At 31.0% G+C, this 18401-nt stretch overlaps 1 long non-coding RNA gene across 1 annotated transcript; it reads right to left on the reverse strand.

The window, feature by feature from the left end:
- Positions 1-4964: 4964 nt before the first annotated feature.
- On the reverse strand, positions 4965-6519 carry LOC143057098 (uncharacterized). Its single transcript, XR_012972633.1, has 2 exons — positions 6334-6519; positions 4965-5097 (listed from the first exon to the last, which is right to left on the reverse strand). It is a non-coding gene; the product is annotated as an uncharacterized LOC143057098 (long non-coding RNA).
- Positions 6520-18401: the final 11882 nt, after the last annotated feature.

Here is an 18401-nt window from a genome sequence, read left to right on the forward strand (position 1 = left end):
AAACATCGCTCTATAATAATTGATAAACAAAAAAACAAATACCAATGAAAAACATCGGTCAGACAGCTATAATTTAGAACATCGCAATCTTCATTCAAAAGAAAAAAAATTAATCGGGAAAAGTTTAAAATCGAAAAAGAAATATTAACTTAAATATTCCCATTAAATCACATGACACGTGGTTTTACAAGAGAGTAATTCGTCTGTTAATCGAAGGCTTTTCATAATTAATGACGAAATTTTAAAGGTAATCAAAAAAAAAAAAAAAAAAAAAAACTGATTGTAAAATCTGTCATTCAAACTGAAAAATAAATTAATACAAATCAAATATACACCATGAATACATTTCTATAAATATCTTATCGAAATACATCTACAGGTAAAATAACTGATAAGAACTGATCACTGTCCATACGTAAAATCAGGTGTCGTTTATGACTTTGAATTGTTGTGTGAAGAGGTCAAACACCGCAGGTGTTAGGTAGAGTAATTAACCTGACATGCGCTTAACTTTATTGTTTATAGATTCTAATTTTGACAGAATTAAATCTGTGTGCACATAGAGTCAGTATGCGACCGAATTCTATGAAAGAAAAAAAACCAACATTATTTTCACGTTGTATAGATATATGGGTACTAGTATATGTTAACCGGACTAGATAGAATAATTATATTCCATACTTTTATTTGAAGTACTTTTTGTCTTCTACACGAACACCAACTCTAAGTTTTTGAAAAAGAGAGCGCTGTTTTGATTTATACCTAGCTATAGAAACACTTCTAGATATGGCAAATATCTCTGCAGGTAAAACAGAAAATCACAAAAATACTGAGCTCCGAGGAAAATTCAAAACGAATTTGATATAACAGATTTTCGATTTTGATATAACAAATTATTTATTTGATATAACAGATTATAATTGTTTGATATAACAATGTATTGGTTAGATATAACAAAAAAGGAAATTTGATATGTCAAATTACCTATGCATGGATTAGGGTTATCCGCCTTCTCTATTTCACATAAAGTATATATTTATGAAACGATTAAACTGTTTACAGATATAGACCAAAATGTTTTTTTTTGCAATGCTCAGGATCTGAATTCCTTCTTCTATATATACAACGTAATTAAGGTGATCAGATTTATCACGAAGCCTTGGTTCACACTGAACAACAAGCTTTAAAGGTACCCAAAAATTACTAGACTGTGTAAAACCATTCAAACGGGAAAACCAACGGTCTAATCTATAAAAAAAAATGAGAAACGAGAAACACGTATAAATAAAATAAACAAACGAAATCTGCTGTACATCAGATTCCTGACTTAGGACAGGTGCAAACATTTGCGGCGGATTAAACAAGTTCCTATTGAAATTAATAAATCAACATGCCAGGGTTTTTTCAAGAAGGAAAAACATTTTTTTTATCCTTGCATGTTCATATGTTCCTAAAAACATCAAAATCTCAATAGAACTCTTCATTTCGCTTTGACTTTTTTCTTGAAAATTTATAAATTGATCAAATATACCCCCTTTTCTCTAGTAGATTTGTTCGTTCTGAGGCACCAGGTCCCAAATGTAAAATTGAGAAACAAGTCCCAAAAATAGTTTTAAAAAAAAGGGAAAGGGGAAGAGGGTTGGTAATAGAAACATTAAACCTGTAAATTAATTTTTGAAAATGCATTATATATTTGTCACCGGACGTCAGATGAACAATGAATTAATACACGAAATGCGCCAGTCCGGGTTATGCAACTTTTAATTAATCATTATTATGATAAAATCACACTATTTGTAGAGATATTTACAATTTGTTATATCAAATTGATAATTTGTCATATCAAATAAACAATTTGTTCTATCAAATTAATAATTTGTTATATCAAATTAATCATTTGTTATATGAAATTGATGATTTGTTATAACAAATTGATGATTTGTTATAACAAATTGATGATTTGTTATAACAAATTGTAAAAAGTAGACTAGCATGGCCCTAAAAAGGCTTCCGAGAATGGACAAACATGATGGACAACAACTGTCATATTTCTGAGTAACCGATGCGAGATCATTCAGATATCATCAGTGCATCCGTTTAACACTTGAATAACTTACCAATATTTTCCCTTACTATCATTTTTTTTAAGAGTTCGCTCCAGTCTTGGAATGGTTCAAACTGCCTTGATCAGTCTGTTGATAGTTAAAATCTATGTACATTAGGTACCTGTTTACACTGTCAAATCTGGTTTGTTTCTGTATGTATATATATAGTTATTCAAGAGAAGAGTCAGAGTGTCACATGGGTTTCCCCCTCAACTTAGAATTTCGTTCAGATCACTATAATATTCATAATATGGTCATGTTTCGCTGTAATATATACCGATTGCTGGAGAAGCTTAGTTTACAGTTTAAGTACTGGTGTATGTAAGAATCAAGCAGGCAGTGACACATGAGGGATTTTCGATTTGGCTCATTCTCAGTTTTTTAGTGTTATAAGTTATATCATTTACATTTTTATTTTTTTGGGCCATTATCCAACTGGTTAGAATTGTAACAATTAGAATGCTTATGCCCAATTTGTTTTTATTTACTCTAAAATTATCACAGAAATCTTCAGTTTAAGGGTTTTCATTATATTTAAAGTGGTCCATACTCATATTTTTAGTGCTAATTAAAGATTTTGATACTTATGAATATCAAAATGTGAATCATAAAATTTTCTTAGTGCGTATTCCAAATATGTTATAAGACACAACTCTATCTTACATCAGATTAAACCAAGTATTTCCTATATAGATGCCGAACTTTGTGTATGTTATGCTTGTTGATATTATGTTTTGTGTGGCTATGTTTTATGTTCGGTCAAAAGCTCTGTAGAGCTAGTGTTGTATAGTTTTACAAATGCTGAATCAAAATAGAATGTTCGTATCTTATCTTAGCTTAACAGGAGACTTAAAACATTACATCTACAGAAGAGATATGGAAGCATTACACCTATAAAGAGATATCAAATCAAGATAGGTGCGGGAAAGCAAAACATATTATAGAAAAGATTTAATAGCATAACATACAAGATATTCCCTAGTGGATTGTTGTCTTATTGCCAATCAAACTCCATCTTAAAATTTTATATACATTTAAACAATATACACAACCACTTCCGGTCGGATAAACCTTCCCATAAACATCGTGTACGGAGACGTGCCTCTTTATAAGTACATTGAGATGCCCGGTGTTATGATTGACAATATGACTTTAGGAAAAACAAACAAAAAAAAGAACAAAGATGTCTAAATAAAGGCAACAGTAGTATACCGCTGTTCAAAAATTCATGAATCGATTGAGAGAAAAAAAATCGGATTGCAAACTAAAACTGAGGGAAACTTTTCAAATATGTCTAACAACCACATCTTAAAAGATACAACACTTATCTACAGGCGAGATATCAATGTACTATATTTACAGAATAGGTATCGAATAAAATTGAGAATGGAAATGGGGAATGTGTCAAAGAGACAACAACCCGACCATAGAGAAGACAACAGTAGAAGATCACCAACAGGTCTTCAATGCAGCGAGAAATTCCAGCACCCGGAGACGTCTTTCAGCTGGCCCCTAAACAAATATATATACTAGTTCAGTGATAATGAACGCCATACTAAACTCCAAATTGTACACAAGAAACTAAATTTAAAATAATACAAGACTAACAAAGGCCAGAGGCTCCTGGCTTGGGACAGGCGCAAAAATGCAGCGGGGTTAAACATGTTTATGAGATCCCAACCCTCCCCCTATACCTCTAGCCAATGCAGAAAAGTAAACGCATAACAATACGCACATTAAAATTCAGTTCAAGAGAAGTCCGAGTCTGATGTCAGAAGATGTAACCAAAGAAAATAAACAAAATGACAATAATACATGAATAACATCAGACTCTTAGCAGTTAACTGACATGCGAAGTTTATATATATTATATATAACTTGGTATGCGGTTTTGAATTTGCTCGTGTTTGTATGCCGTACAGAGCTGTATAGTTGTTTTAAGGTGATCTGCTGGTCTGAAGCCATTTTTGGGATTCCGTATTATTGGATTCCCAAGATAAAAATATGAATCAAAGTCAAAACAAAACAAATAAACAGCTGCGCCATGAGTGCATGATATGCCTTTCCATTTTCGAAGAATAAAATACAATACCCTCTCAATGTCATATTAGAAATTTATAAAATTCAGAAAGGAGCTTACATCAATAGATATAAACAAGTCACCAAAGTTTCATGAGAACTGCTGAAAGCCTTTTTGAGATATTGTCCGAAAACTGGAAATATATTTATTTATAATGGATAGGGAATCAAGTCATTGCAACTTATATTAATCCCTTTCAACTTTGCGGGTGCTAGTGCTTCCGTGCAGAGGTATTAGCCTGCTCTTTTTCGAAATCTACAAGTCGGCTATCTATCGTCCCTTTCCGACGGACTTTCATCATTTCTCAAGATCATACTCGCAAATCGTGTCAAGGGAGGATCGAAAATTTGGTCCATGAAATTTTCTCCCCGTAGAGGTGATCGAACAGGAACCTTTGTGTTAGTAGTCCGATGCACTCACCACTACACCACGGCTCTCTTTAAAACATGTAAACCACGTCGTATTGTTTCGCCTGTCCGAAGTCAGTAGTCGCTGACCTTTCTTAAGTCTTAAGTTTAATTTTTTTGCTATTTTAGTTTATTTATATGTGTCAGATTTTAGTGTAACGCCCATATTTCACAGAACCAGTACACATGATTGTTTAGGAGTCAGCCGAAGCCAGCCTCCGTGTTCGGGATTTTCTCGCTGTGTTGAAGACCTATTGATGACCTTGTGCTGTTTTCTTCTCTTAGGTCGGAATTTTGTCTCTTTGTAACTTTTCCCAATTTAATTACAATCATATTTTTCAAGAATAATATGGCCAGTAGATTGTAAAGACAAAAATAGAATCATTTAAAAATATGAAATAAACACTAATACAGAGACCAACTACAAAATCAAAATCTATTTAGTTCAGTTTTAATGATGAAATATCCAGTTTGTGGCTCCACAGACCATCTAATCTCTTTTCACCTGAAAAATACAATTATATTTATTTTTACATCAAGATGACCGTGAGGGCATTCCGATGTATTGCTATAGCCTAGATTTGCATACGTCACTTTCGTTTTGGGGTTTTAACCGATCAATACACATGATAAACATGCGGATATTAACTAATGCAAACTAAAATTCCTTTTTGTTTGTTATAGATACATCTCTTCAATGAATACTGATAAAAATGTTTTTGTTTAGAACATAATAGTTAAATTATCAATTCTAAAGTCCTCGCCAAGGCTAGGACTTTAACATTGATAATTTAACTATCTCGATTGGATAAATCCGATAATCCACTTGTATCAATGTAATAATCTATATTTATAAGTAAAAAGTCATTGATAATATCTACGCACAAGTACCAAACAAATGCGTTAAGGCTTGCGGAAGAATATCTCAAGAACGTTGCACGACAATCCTGGCAAGGAACGGTAACTCTGTAATTGTTTTTGCGGGAAAATATAAATGCCTACTCATATCCAATCTTTTAGAAAAAACGAATTTTACAGAAGAAGGTACTTGTACTGCACTATTATTAGAATAGTAGAATAGAATGATTTACAAATGCATGAAAATTATATATACATGTTACTGTTACATTAATTTAAAATATAACAACAAACCAGTGTATACTGATTTGTATCACTACAATAAAATAGTTATTATGGTGAGGTTGGATTTCCTGTCATTTATTTATCCTCAACGCACGAATTTGTCTTAGAAAACAATACATCTCTGTACATTTATCTCAGATTCAGGTATAGACATGTGATTTTTTACTGTGATAAGTGCATTTGACCACCAACAAGAACTCGCGGTCATCCGATGTTCAGTACTTCAGTACTTTAATTACAGTATGATTATTTCTTCTTCTTTCTTCTTCTTCTTCTTATTATTATTATTCTTATTATTATTATTATTATTATTATTATTATTATTATTATTATTATTATTATTATTATTATTATTATTATTATTATTAGTATTATTAGTATTATTTTTATTATTATTTATTATTATTATTATTATTATTATTATTATTATTATTATTATTATTATTATTATTATTATTATTATTATTATTATTATTATTATTATTATTATTATTATAATTATTATTATTATTATTATTATTATTATTATTATTATTATTATTATTATTATTATTAAACTTAATGTTCTGAATAAGCAATTCTTAAGATTTGTAATTACCAGTAATCCCAAGGTTCTATCCAAATGGTGGTCATTAGTATCTCTTTTAACTCGATAACCTCCGTTTGGTGGTCTTATTCTGTCCAATTCAAGCCTTCCTCTTGGTGGCTTTCCACTGACGTTTCCTGCTAAAACTGCCATTAGCATCATGAATATCGCACACAGAATCTTCAATATTTTCATTCTGCAAATAAACTCATCATAGATAACAGGTCTAAATTTTAGGGATTTAATTGTTCACCTGAAGTATATGATTATCATAACATATAATGTTTGTGCGCACAAATTTCCGAATGAAAAAAACACGAAACAAAACTTGTAAAGTAAATTGTGGTAGATTTAGTTTAAGATATATAATGGAAAATTGATGAACTCATTAGACATACATGATATAGAGAAAATCATACCCCCCCCCTTAAAATCTTAAAACATAGGAAAAAATCAGTTATATCAAAGCTTAAAATTTGCTGTATTTTATTTACCTACTGTTTTGGTGTTTGGTCGATTAGGGAAACACGGGTGTTTGGAACATATGGAGTTTGTTTATATACCATTGACACACCTTCTTATAACAGTTTTTCTACGCAAAATAAAACACCAGTCACAAAAAGAATTGTGTTGTTTCTTGACAACGAAAATCTTCCTATTCTTTAAAGATTTTTTTCCCGTTGAATTTGTGTCAAATCAACATAAAGCAAATTTAAAGGTCATGAACGACAAACAAAATAATAATTGAGCTATGCACTTAACTTTATGGTTAATAGATTCTTATTTTAACCGAATTTAATCTGTGTGTACTTTTGTGCACATAGAGTCAGTATGCGACCGAATTTGATTGAAGCAAACAACCGTCTTATTTTTCACGTTGTATCATAACGATACATGGGTATACATAAACCAGACTAAATAAACTGAAAATATTCCATACTTTTATTTGAAGTACCTTTTTGGAATCATTTAAAACCTCCTAGACATGGCAAAATTTACAAATCTACAGGTGAAAAGAATCAGGACAATATGGCACTTGAGACTTACAAATTTTGTAACGGTAAAGCTCCAGTGACTTTGAGTGATGTGATCTTAAGGATGTACTTGGTCTCCTCTGAGCGGGCATTTAGAGCTTGGTTGAAAGTATGTAAACTGTTGTAGGGGGGAGAATTTTTGTAAAAGATTTCATGTCTGGAGAATTTCAGAAAAGGTATCAAAATTCAAAAATACAGTTTAACCTGATCACCCCTAGTTTTTGGTGGGGTTCGTGTTGTTTATTCTTTAGTTTTCTATGTTGTGTCGTGTGTACTATTGTTTTTCTGTTTGTCTTTTTTATTTTTAGCCATGGCGTTGTCAGTTTGTTTTAGATTTATGAGTTTGACTGTCCCTTTGGTATCTTTCGTCCCTCTTTTAAGCCCTCTCCCTTGCTTCCAAAGTCCGTTATTATTATCTTTCTGTTAAATTTCATTATTTTCGCGTTTTTGTATACTATGAACATACATATACTATAATTATTTGTTACTAAAATGTATTTGCTATCAACTTTCAAATTCAAGTTTTTTCTCCTAGACGATCATTGCTATATTATATATAGAGTCTCTATCAACGCAACTGTTGATTATTATTGTCCTGTCCCGGAGTAATCTTATGAAATTTCTGTGCAAGTTAAAAACGGAAGTCCTGTTTGACTTAAAAGCGAAATCGCGGGCATTTCAAACTTGGTTGAAAGTATGTTAACTATATATTTTAGCGCCGGGGATGAATTTTTGTAAACGATTTTATGTCTGGAGAATTTAAGAAATGACATCAACATCATATGGGTACATGGAGACATGACAATATTTTTAAGCCTTTTCTCTTCTTTTCCAAGTCTGTTTTATTCTATTTTCTGTTATATTCCATTATTTCGCGTTTCTGTAGAATATGAACATACGTATCTATATTATAATTGTATTAAAGTGTATTTAATTTTCTATTAACTATTAATTCTAAGTTTAATCTCCATGGCGATCACTGCTATATTATATAGACAGTCTCTATATATTATAATAGTATATTAATCATACTATTATTAGTATACATGCAGATAAACGCGAATATAATTGTCATGTCCCCGTCCGAGTACGTGCAAGTTAAACCGAGGTATAATAGTAGTGGTTCTTACGATCTAAAAACCACGATATAGACAACTCCCTAATTGGCTTATTTATATTTCATTTTTGTTTTCTATCATACGATTGGTTCTCAATGTTAAAACCGGTAGTCATATCTGACTTAAAAGTCGGTTTGAATACGGAATCAATATCCGGACGCCTTTTTTTCGTTTTTCTCCCAAAATAACCCAAACTGAAAAGTCATAAGAATGGATGACGAATGCGTCTATGCACGGTACCTATAGGACACAGATGCATGATGATTAATTTATTGTGAGTGGAGAAGAAGCGACACACAAAATGAGGTCTTCTCATTTATACTTTCAATAAAGATGAAGTGGACCAATCTGAATAAATTTAACTTAAAAGAATTATATGTAGGTGTTAACATCAGAAATCTTATCATATTTAGTGCTTTTCGCGTTAAATTTACCATGCTGTCTATTTCTGTTGTATAGTTATTTCAGATGTTACTGTAAAATGATTATTTATGCACAATTAGTAATGCAAAGTTGTTAGTTATTGTGAAATTAGGGAAAAGTACCTAAAAAGGTCACGCATTAAATTCATAAAATGTTATATTAATTTTCCTCTACTTTACATAAGTCTTAAAACATAGAAAGAAATCAGCTATTTCAAAACTATGTTGTATTGTATTTACCTTGTTTTTGGTCTTTAATCAAACATGAAAACAGGAGTGCTTGGAACATGTGGCGTTCGTTTGTTTATATACCATTGACAAATCTATTCAAAACTTGTTTTCTTGACTACGCAAAATAAAACATCAGACAAAAAACAATTGTTGTCTGTGACTAGGCATATTTTAGTGTCAAATGCACAGACCGAATAAAGTCTATGTGGTCTTTTGTATACAAAGAATCAATAACCGTCTGATTTTTGTGAGAAAAAAAAACCCTTATGTCCCGTTTTGTCTTTTGAAAAGTACTTAGTAGATCCACATTCATATTACTAATTACTAAATTTAGAAACTTTTTAAGCACATTGATGTATCAATATTCTCTTTCCTCTTCCATAGATTTTATACCTTGATATACATCTCTTTCTATGTGGATGTATTAATATTCTCTTTCCTCTTCCAAAGATGTAATGCCTTGGTATCCATCTCTCTCTATGTGGATGCATTGATATTCTCTTTCCTCCCATAGATGTAATGCTTTGATATCCACCTCTCTCTACGAAGATGTATTAATATTCTCTTTCCTCTTCCGTAGATGTAATGCTTTGATACCCATCTCTCTCTACGTGGATGTATTAATATTATCTTTGCTCTTTCAAAGATGTAATGCTTTGATGTCCATCTCTCTCTCTCTCTACGTGGATGTATTAATATTCTCTTTCTTCTTCCATAGAGAATAATACATGGCAAAATTCGTATCATATGTCATATCATCCCGAGACATCAATACCAACCCAAGGGCCTTTAGGCCCGAGGGATGATATTGGTCGAGGGTGATACGGCATGTGATACGGATTTTGCCATGTATTATACACTTTATCATATATTTCAACAGAAGAGTATTATATTATATGAACTGTTTTCTGATCCATAGCACTGGGTTACCTTCAGTTCTACTTTTGTCTTGTTTAAAAGGCCTTAAAAGAACTGCTCAATTACTTATCCGAAGCACCTGGGTTACCTTACAATTTGCGTGCTGTTGTTTTAAAAATATTTTGTTTATTATTGTATTAATTTATGTGTTTTGTATTTTTCATAGTTGCATTTAGTGTGCCAAAAATATAAAACTTGACGTTCGTGACGTCACATACAAATGAAAACTCGACGTTCGTGACGTCACATACCAAACAATGATGTCATTCAAAAAATTTACCGATTTTGAGGAAAATTTTTCTTAAGCAAAAAAAAAAAAAACTGACTTTATGTAAAAAAAAAAAAGAAAAAAAAAGTGGGGGTGTGATAAAGGGTAGGGGTGTGATAAAGGGTATGCGATAAAGGGTGCGCATCAAAGTTGCGGGATATGGATTAAACAGCAGGCTATTTATCACATATGCAAAACTACTGTATTTACTACTTAACATATGATAAATAGATATAATGCTTTGATATCCATCTCTCTCTACGTGGATGTATTAATATTTTCTTACTCAGTAGATGCAGTGCTATGATATCAATATCTCTGTATAGGTTTGTTGTTGTTTTCTTTACAGCTTTTACATTAATGCTAGCAAGACAAATCTTTGTTTGGCTTGCTTGCTTTGTGTGTATTAATGTTTGCTCAAGCATGGCAATTAAGATAGGCGGGGCTTCAGCTTGTATACATCATACTTAAATTTTATTGGACGTTACGTTTGAGGTTTAGGACACTTAAATTTAAAACATCACATGACAAATATTCTCACATGTTTCCTCACCTGTAAAAATACAATAATTGGTCAATGAAAGAAAAATATAAACTTAATATTGTTTTTTTTTTTTTATAACATATTGATCTATTAGTTCAGTTGTTTCCGTGTCTGCCCTTTCATTTATGTAACTCAAAAAAAAATTCCAATAAATGGGTAACAATTGTATCGAAAAGAGAAAATCGAGTGCACCTTTTTTTATGTTAGGGTGTGTTTGAGATGAATATTTTGTCTTGAAAACGTACAAAGGAAGAGTATTTGATACATCATCTCGCTTCAGATTCTATCATTTTTATATAGCAAAGCTACAGGTTGACTTTATCACATAAAAAATCACAATACTAAAAGATGAAATGTAGGGGTCAAGTGAAATACCTATCCAATGAATCACAAAATCAGAGTAGGTGTGTTCGAATAGCTATTTTACTAAAAGTATTTGACGACAATCTTTAAGTTGGATGATGAAAATGCATATGTTCGAAAAAAAATTGGTTTCCATTTCTACGATTGTGAAAATGAACTGCCGTAATGGGGAGATAATTTTGACGAAGTAGAATCCTGACTGTATTGTATATTTACAGGTAAGGAAACATGTGAGAATATTTGTCATGTGATGTTTTAAAATTTAGTGTCCTTAACCTCAAACATAACGTCCAATAAAATTTAAGTATGATGTATAAAAGCTGAAACCCCGCCTATTTTAATTGCCATGCTTGAGCAAACATTGATACAAACAAAGCAAGGAAGCCAAACAAAGATTTGTCTTGCTAGCATTAATGTAAAAGCTGTAATCTTCCAAAGATGTAATGCTTTGGCATCCATCACTCTTTGTGGATGTATTAATGTTTTATCACTTCTTCCGTAAATGTAATATGTTGACATCCACTTCTCTTTCTGTAGATTAATGAATGTTGTCTCGCCTTTGATTCCTCTCCTGTTAAGATAAGATATTAATTTAAGGAAATTCTATCTTGATTTGATATTTATTAAATTATACAACATAAGCTCGTAAGATCTTTTGTTTGAATATAAAACTTTACAGACATCATATAATCAATAACAGTTACATGCATTACACACATATGAAACTATACAGGCATCATATAAACAATAACAGTTACATGCATTACACACACATGAAAAACTTGCTTAAACATGTCTAAGCAAATGCTAAGCAAAATAAAGGTATGTCTAATAAAAAATAGAATATAGATTCAAATCGTGATAAAAATACGAAAATCTGTGATACGCCCTTAGAAATAAGAGTATGAACCATTTAATTCAAAATCTAAAATTTAAGATCTGTGTGATAATTAGAAATTAAATTTAAAAAAAAAAGCATGAACTTTTAACTGTAACCAAAGTATCTTCAGTAGGGATACAAATTATACACATTACAGCAAGAAAAGACCACAAATTTAATGAGCTGAACATATATCCAAGCGGGGACCTACATGCCACTTCGAGTCTCCACTTGAATAACTATGAAAAGAGAACCCAGATTTGACAATGTGAAAAGGAAGCAAACATACGCTGAATTTAACCTAAAGTATTGGCATTCCAGAACTTCTCGATCTGTAAATATTTCCAAAACATGTGATGCTAGTGGATAAATTAAAAAAATGTTATAATCAAACTCTGTGAAAGAAATTGTGTATTTACAATAATAGGTTTTTGAGTAATAATTTTTTCAAATTTTATTACCAATCAAGTTAGTCGTTTTAACCAAAGTTTTGGGACAATAATGGATTTTACCAGAAACAAATACATCCAATATCACTTTTTTTCTTTCAAATTTCTTATATATGTACTTTTTTAAAAGAAGTTGAAATAATATGCATTTTGTTCTTAAAATTGATAAAAAATATCACATATTTACGAAAAGCTATTCTTGCAAAATTTAAAAGAAAGAAAATCTAATCATTTAAAAACAATAAAAAGTTAATGATTGTATTTGGTTTTGGTGGGTTTTTTGGGGAGGGATGAGATTACATTGACTCTGACTTCATATATACATTTATTTATATAGAATGAACGTATGAAAAAAAGAACATTTTGAAAATTCTTTTTGCAGTTTTTTTCAGTAAAAAGTAAAATCACAATTACATAAGATGTTTACAGGTAAAACAGAAAATTGTGATGTGTCTGTCAGTAGACCGATATTTTTGAAAAGAGGGAGATATAAGAGGGTGTCTCATTGACATAAGATATACAGCATCTTACTGCTGGTATCAATAATTAGTTGGTCTATATCATGTATGTCTAATGGAAAAGGTTTTCAGCAACTTATGGCAATTTTAAAAGAAACAGCTAGTGGATTGCCACAATTGGGACGGCATGAATATAACAGGGCTATCATACCACATCTTCTTTTTTTATATTAAAAGAGATGATAATTTTGATAACACCGTAGGATGACTGGTAATGACAAATACAAAAATTGACTATTCGTATTGAGTTTTATAATAATAAAAATATTATTAATAATACTAATTCTATTTTTTCAGGGGTGAAAAGAGATTAGATGGTCTGTGGCACCAAACACTGGAACTTTCATCATTGAAACTTAAGATAGTACCCAACACCTTCACTAAAATTAATTTGGCTCGTTTAATCTTCATAAAATTTTGACAAAGTGTTAACTTCAACCCTTTAACAAAAATATAAAAATTTCAAAACATTTTAACTAACCATTTTATCAGAAAAAATACACTGGTTATATAGTAGTTTGTCAAACACTAATTTTGATCAATGAGAAGCTTAATATTCCCTCAATAAAACAACGTAATTAAAAAGTTTAGCTGATTTTGCAGAGTTATCTCCCTGTAGTGTTAGGCACCACCTTAACTAAATATATTTATAGTTGTTCTGTGTATTAGTTTTCATTTCATCTTTAAATCATACCTGTTTGTCTTTATATTTTACTGGAAATATGACCGATGAAAAATTATAACAAAAAATACCGCACTCCAAGGTAAATTCAAAAAGGTGAAGTCCATAGAATTGATTATGGTAATTTTGATCATTCCCATTTGAGAGGATGGACACGTTTGAGAGTGTGACATATATATTATTCCTGTAGAAATTGTTCTGCTTAGAAAGACTTGATTTTGTTTTATTATTAAATAATCATAAGGCAGGGAGCAATCAACAACATACTGGATAATAGGTTTATTGCTTATGTCATAGCATATAAATAAACTCTTTATAGATACCAGGATCGATTTTTTTTTTGCGACAAAGTTGCGTTTCGTCTACAAAAGACTCATCAGTGACGGTCGCAAGATCCCCATACACCATACAATTTGGCGTAGACGGTCGCACTCACAATCTGCGCTTACAAAACTGTAATTTTTCAGTATTATTTTTATTTTCAAACCCCCATATTTCCGAGGAATAGGTCAAAATAGGAACCACCAATGCATCAAATAATTTTAACTGTAAATCAATCGGAAGTGAGATATTTTGTATTTTCTTGTAAAGAGCATAAAGTGCTTTTTGAGCTTGGTCTACCAATTTTTTTCGAGCTTGAAAGAAATTTCCGTTGTAATTAAACAGCAGACCAAGATAAACAAAAATTCATATGAATCTTTAATTTCAATAATTGCATTACATAGTTTAAAAGTAACATTCTTATTAAACTTTCTCTTTGAAAAAATGACAATCTTTGTTTTTGATACATTAACAGTAAGTTTCCACTCAAAACAATATTGCTAAAAAACATCCAGAGCCTTTTGTAACCCTTCTGTCGACTCCGCAAAAATAATTGTGTCATCGGCTTACAGAAGAATAAATGACTTGATATACAAATCAAGATTCTCTGTAAATTTTTCATTCATAAATTTTAGACCATTCACAGAGTTTTCATCCAGAAATTACTCCAAGTCATTCAGGTATAAGGCAAAGAGAAAAGGTGACATTTTCCTCCCTGTCGTACACCTTCATCACACGGGGGAAGGAAAATCTGTTTTAAGTTCTCCATTTTGAACACAAGAATTAATATCTGTATACACATGATACATGCTCAATATAACTTTAAACATTTTCCCACCAATGTTATATTTTAATAGTTTTTGCCATAGTCCCACCCTGTACACTGTGTCAAAAGTTTTTCTAAAATCTACAAAAGCGAAAAATAATTTCTTTCCCGAACTCAAATATAGTGAAATACTATCTTGGACAGAATACCCCTTACGAAAACCACCCTGGGCAGCATCAGTTATAATTCCGATCTCGTCTGACAGAGCATTAAGTCTTCAATTATGGTGACTTGAATAACACCGGTATCACTCAGATAACAATTCTACCTTGACAGGTAAGTTTGTATTTAGCCTATAAAATACTTATTTAGCCTTGAGAATTGAAAGGTCAGTTTCCCATTCATACAATAGAGGTTGATAAATTTGGCTTCATGCCATTTACCTTGTCCAAAATTAAGGTCACTTTATTGTTATTGTGATATTGTTAAAGTACAAAAGAACCCTATATTCTGACCAATACTTAAAACTTTGATTTAATTGTTAAAAATCTGTTAATGTTGAATTTTAGGGGTTATTTTAGGCCTTTTAATTGCATATTTCTTTACATGGTAGTTTTTTTTCAGATATAAAAAAAACTATCTGCTTGACTGTTATAGAAATAGACTATGCTTGCAGGGTCTTATTTTTTGTTTAAACCAAATCTGACAGATTATTATTACGTTGCAAAATATTTTAAATGAGAGCTGAAATTTTTTCTATTTTTAAATGTGCATTAAACAATGTTGAAGGTTAAAATAATCATAATGTGAACAAGAATGAAGAAAACATCTTGGTCCCAAAAAAACCCATCATCAACCAGGATATAATATTCCAAATTTTAATTTATTATACTAATATCAGTTGAAATCTCAAGCCACTATTTTGCATGTTTACAATGTAGGTCATGTCCCAACAGAAAATCAATGAATTTGACAGTACAATGTACTCTTAGCACAAACACATAAGGTCACTGTGAAATAGACATCTAGGGCAAGAAACAGTCAGTTATACAAAACCAGTTTGACAAGATGTCTAGTTTAAAACCAGTTTGACTAGATGTGTCCTATATTTTGACAATGTAAATGACATGAGGACCTGCATGGGTTTTTTAATATCTGTATTCTTTAAATTTTTAGGGCATTTTTCTTTTAATAGCCTTAAAAATAACTCTCATTCTGTAAAGCAAATTCTCATGAAAATGATTTTACTATATAGTCTTTCTGTTACAAGATTATTTATCAATTATGCACATTGATCATTATACCGATTTACAGTTACCTAAGTTTCCTTTTTATTTTGCACATTTATTCTTTATACTTTTGCACCGCATTATTCTCTATTCTTTATTTTGCTGTTCATTTTCTCTATTCTCTATTTTTTGCTGCTATTACATTTATTCTCTATTCTGTAAACCCCATTCAGACCCTCATAGGTAAACTTCTATTGTATGAATGGGATAAACTGACCTTTCAATTCTCAAGGCTAAATAAGTATTTTATAGGCTAAATACAAACTTACCTGTCAAGGTAGAATTGTAATCTGAGTGATACTGGTGTTATTCAAGTCACCATAAGTATAGAGGTGAACACTTTTCCTAAATTCGATGTAAGACAAATAGCTCGGTACTTATCCAAATTATTTGGATCCCCCTTGTTTTTAAATAACAGCTTAATGATACCAATAAGCCATGAATTTGGAACGTTTCCAGAATCTAACACTAAATTGAGTAACTTTAAAATAGGCAAAAATTGATTCACCGTGCTTTTTATATATTCGTTGACAATCTCATCTTCCCCTTGGGCTTTACCATTACATTTCGTCCTCTGTACTTTCCTGATCTATAATTTCAATAAAACCCTGACTTTTTATACTATTAGCTAAATCCTCATAATCAATATCATCATCTGGAACATCGCTCTTATTTAATGACTTAAAATACTCATATGATTGATCAATATTAATTTGGATATCTTCTTCTGACCCCACTCTATCAAATCTTTTCAAGATTTTCCAAAATTTACCAGAATCTATGTCAGTTTCTAGTGCATGTTGAAAACTCTCAAAACTTTTATTCATTTCGGTTCTGTAAAATTTCTCGCACTTTTTCATCTCATCTCGCTTTTTTTTAATTATTAAAACTGTAACGGTTTTTCGCTTTATGGAAAACATTTCGCTTATCTCTGCATGGTTTATTAAACCAAAGTTGGTTAGAAGTACCAGATGGATAGAATCTTCCCTTTGGTTTAATTACACGATTAGCGGTGTTCTTAAAAATATCACATATTTTGTCACCGCATGGTGATCTGTACTTATAGACATATTTAAAACATTTCTTTATTTTTTATAGTTTCACATTGTCAATCACAAAACATCTCAATATTCGTTAATATAAGATACCAGACTTTCTCAATCTAATTATCTGCAGGAGAGATATCAAAGCATTATATTAAGGTAGCACAATACAAAGATTGTTTTACTTCCAATCACTAACCTTTAAAATTCTGTAACATTCTTATGAATGCATACAAAATAATAAAAGAGGTATATATAGATAGATAAAAGATTAAACTTTTAAAGGAATGCAATATTTTTATTATGCAATCATTATGTAATCAATTATTATGTAATTAGTGGCAAAATCTCGGTCAGTTCACTTGTATGAATTTAGCTCTTTCATCCCTTTAACTATACAAAAAATTTTAACGAAATCTTAATCAACACATCATGGGCTTCAACAGGGTGTCTCAAATTGTCCCTTTGGTATTTCATTCTCTCATAAATCTCTAATTAGTGTGAACATCCTAACCACATAAAAGAAGATAATGTTTAATTAGGTGTAAAATTTGTTCTATGCATTCTATATGAAATCTGAGACACCCTTTTGTAGATAATGGCCATAGGAACAACATATAATAAAATCAATCCTCTAGGAATACCGATGAGGAAGCTAATTTCAATTGAAAGTGGAAATTTGAGGAAAAATATTTTAAACACAGTTAACATTATAATTGGTTACATAATTGTTGCATCATACTAACATTGTATTTATTTGAAAGAGCAATCTGTTAGCTATCCATAACTACCACTTTTATAAATTTCAAGCATATTAAGAAAGTTACAGCATTTTAAAACTTGGGAGTTGGAGTTATTAAATCTTTGTATTGTGCTACCTTAACTGAACATATATCGCGGTCTTACATGACTTCTGATGCGGTTTTGGTTTTTCTTATGGTTGTAGGACAAACAGTGACAAATAGTTGCTGCTATCTATGTCATTTTTTCGCGTTGTTTTTTCTTTAGATTTCTATGTTGTGTCATGTGTACTATTGTTTATAGATATAGGAAGATGTGGTGTGAGTGCCAATGAGACAACTCTCCATACAAATAACAATTTAAAAAGTAAACCATTATAGGTTAAAGTACGGCCTTCAACACGGAGCCTTAGCTCACACCGAACAACAAGCTATAAAGGGCCCCAAAATTACTAGTGTAAAACCATTCAAACGGGAAAACCAACGGTCTAATC

The sequence above is a fragment of the Mytilus galloprovincialis genome, chromosome 13 (assembly GCF_965363235.1).
Source record: "Mytilus galloprovincialis chromosome 13, xbMytGall1.hap1.1, whole genome shotgun sequence".
NCBI classification, from domain to species: domain Eukaryota; kingdom Metazoa; phylum Mollusca; class Bivalvia; order Mytilida; family Mytilidae; genus Mytilus; species Mytilus galloprovincialis.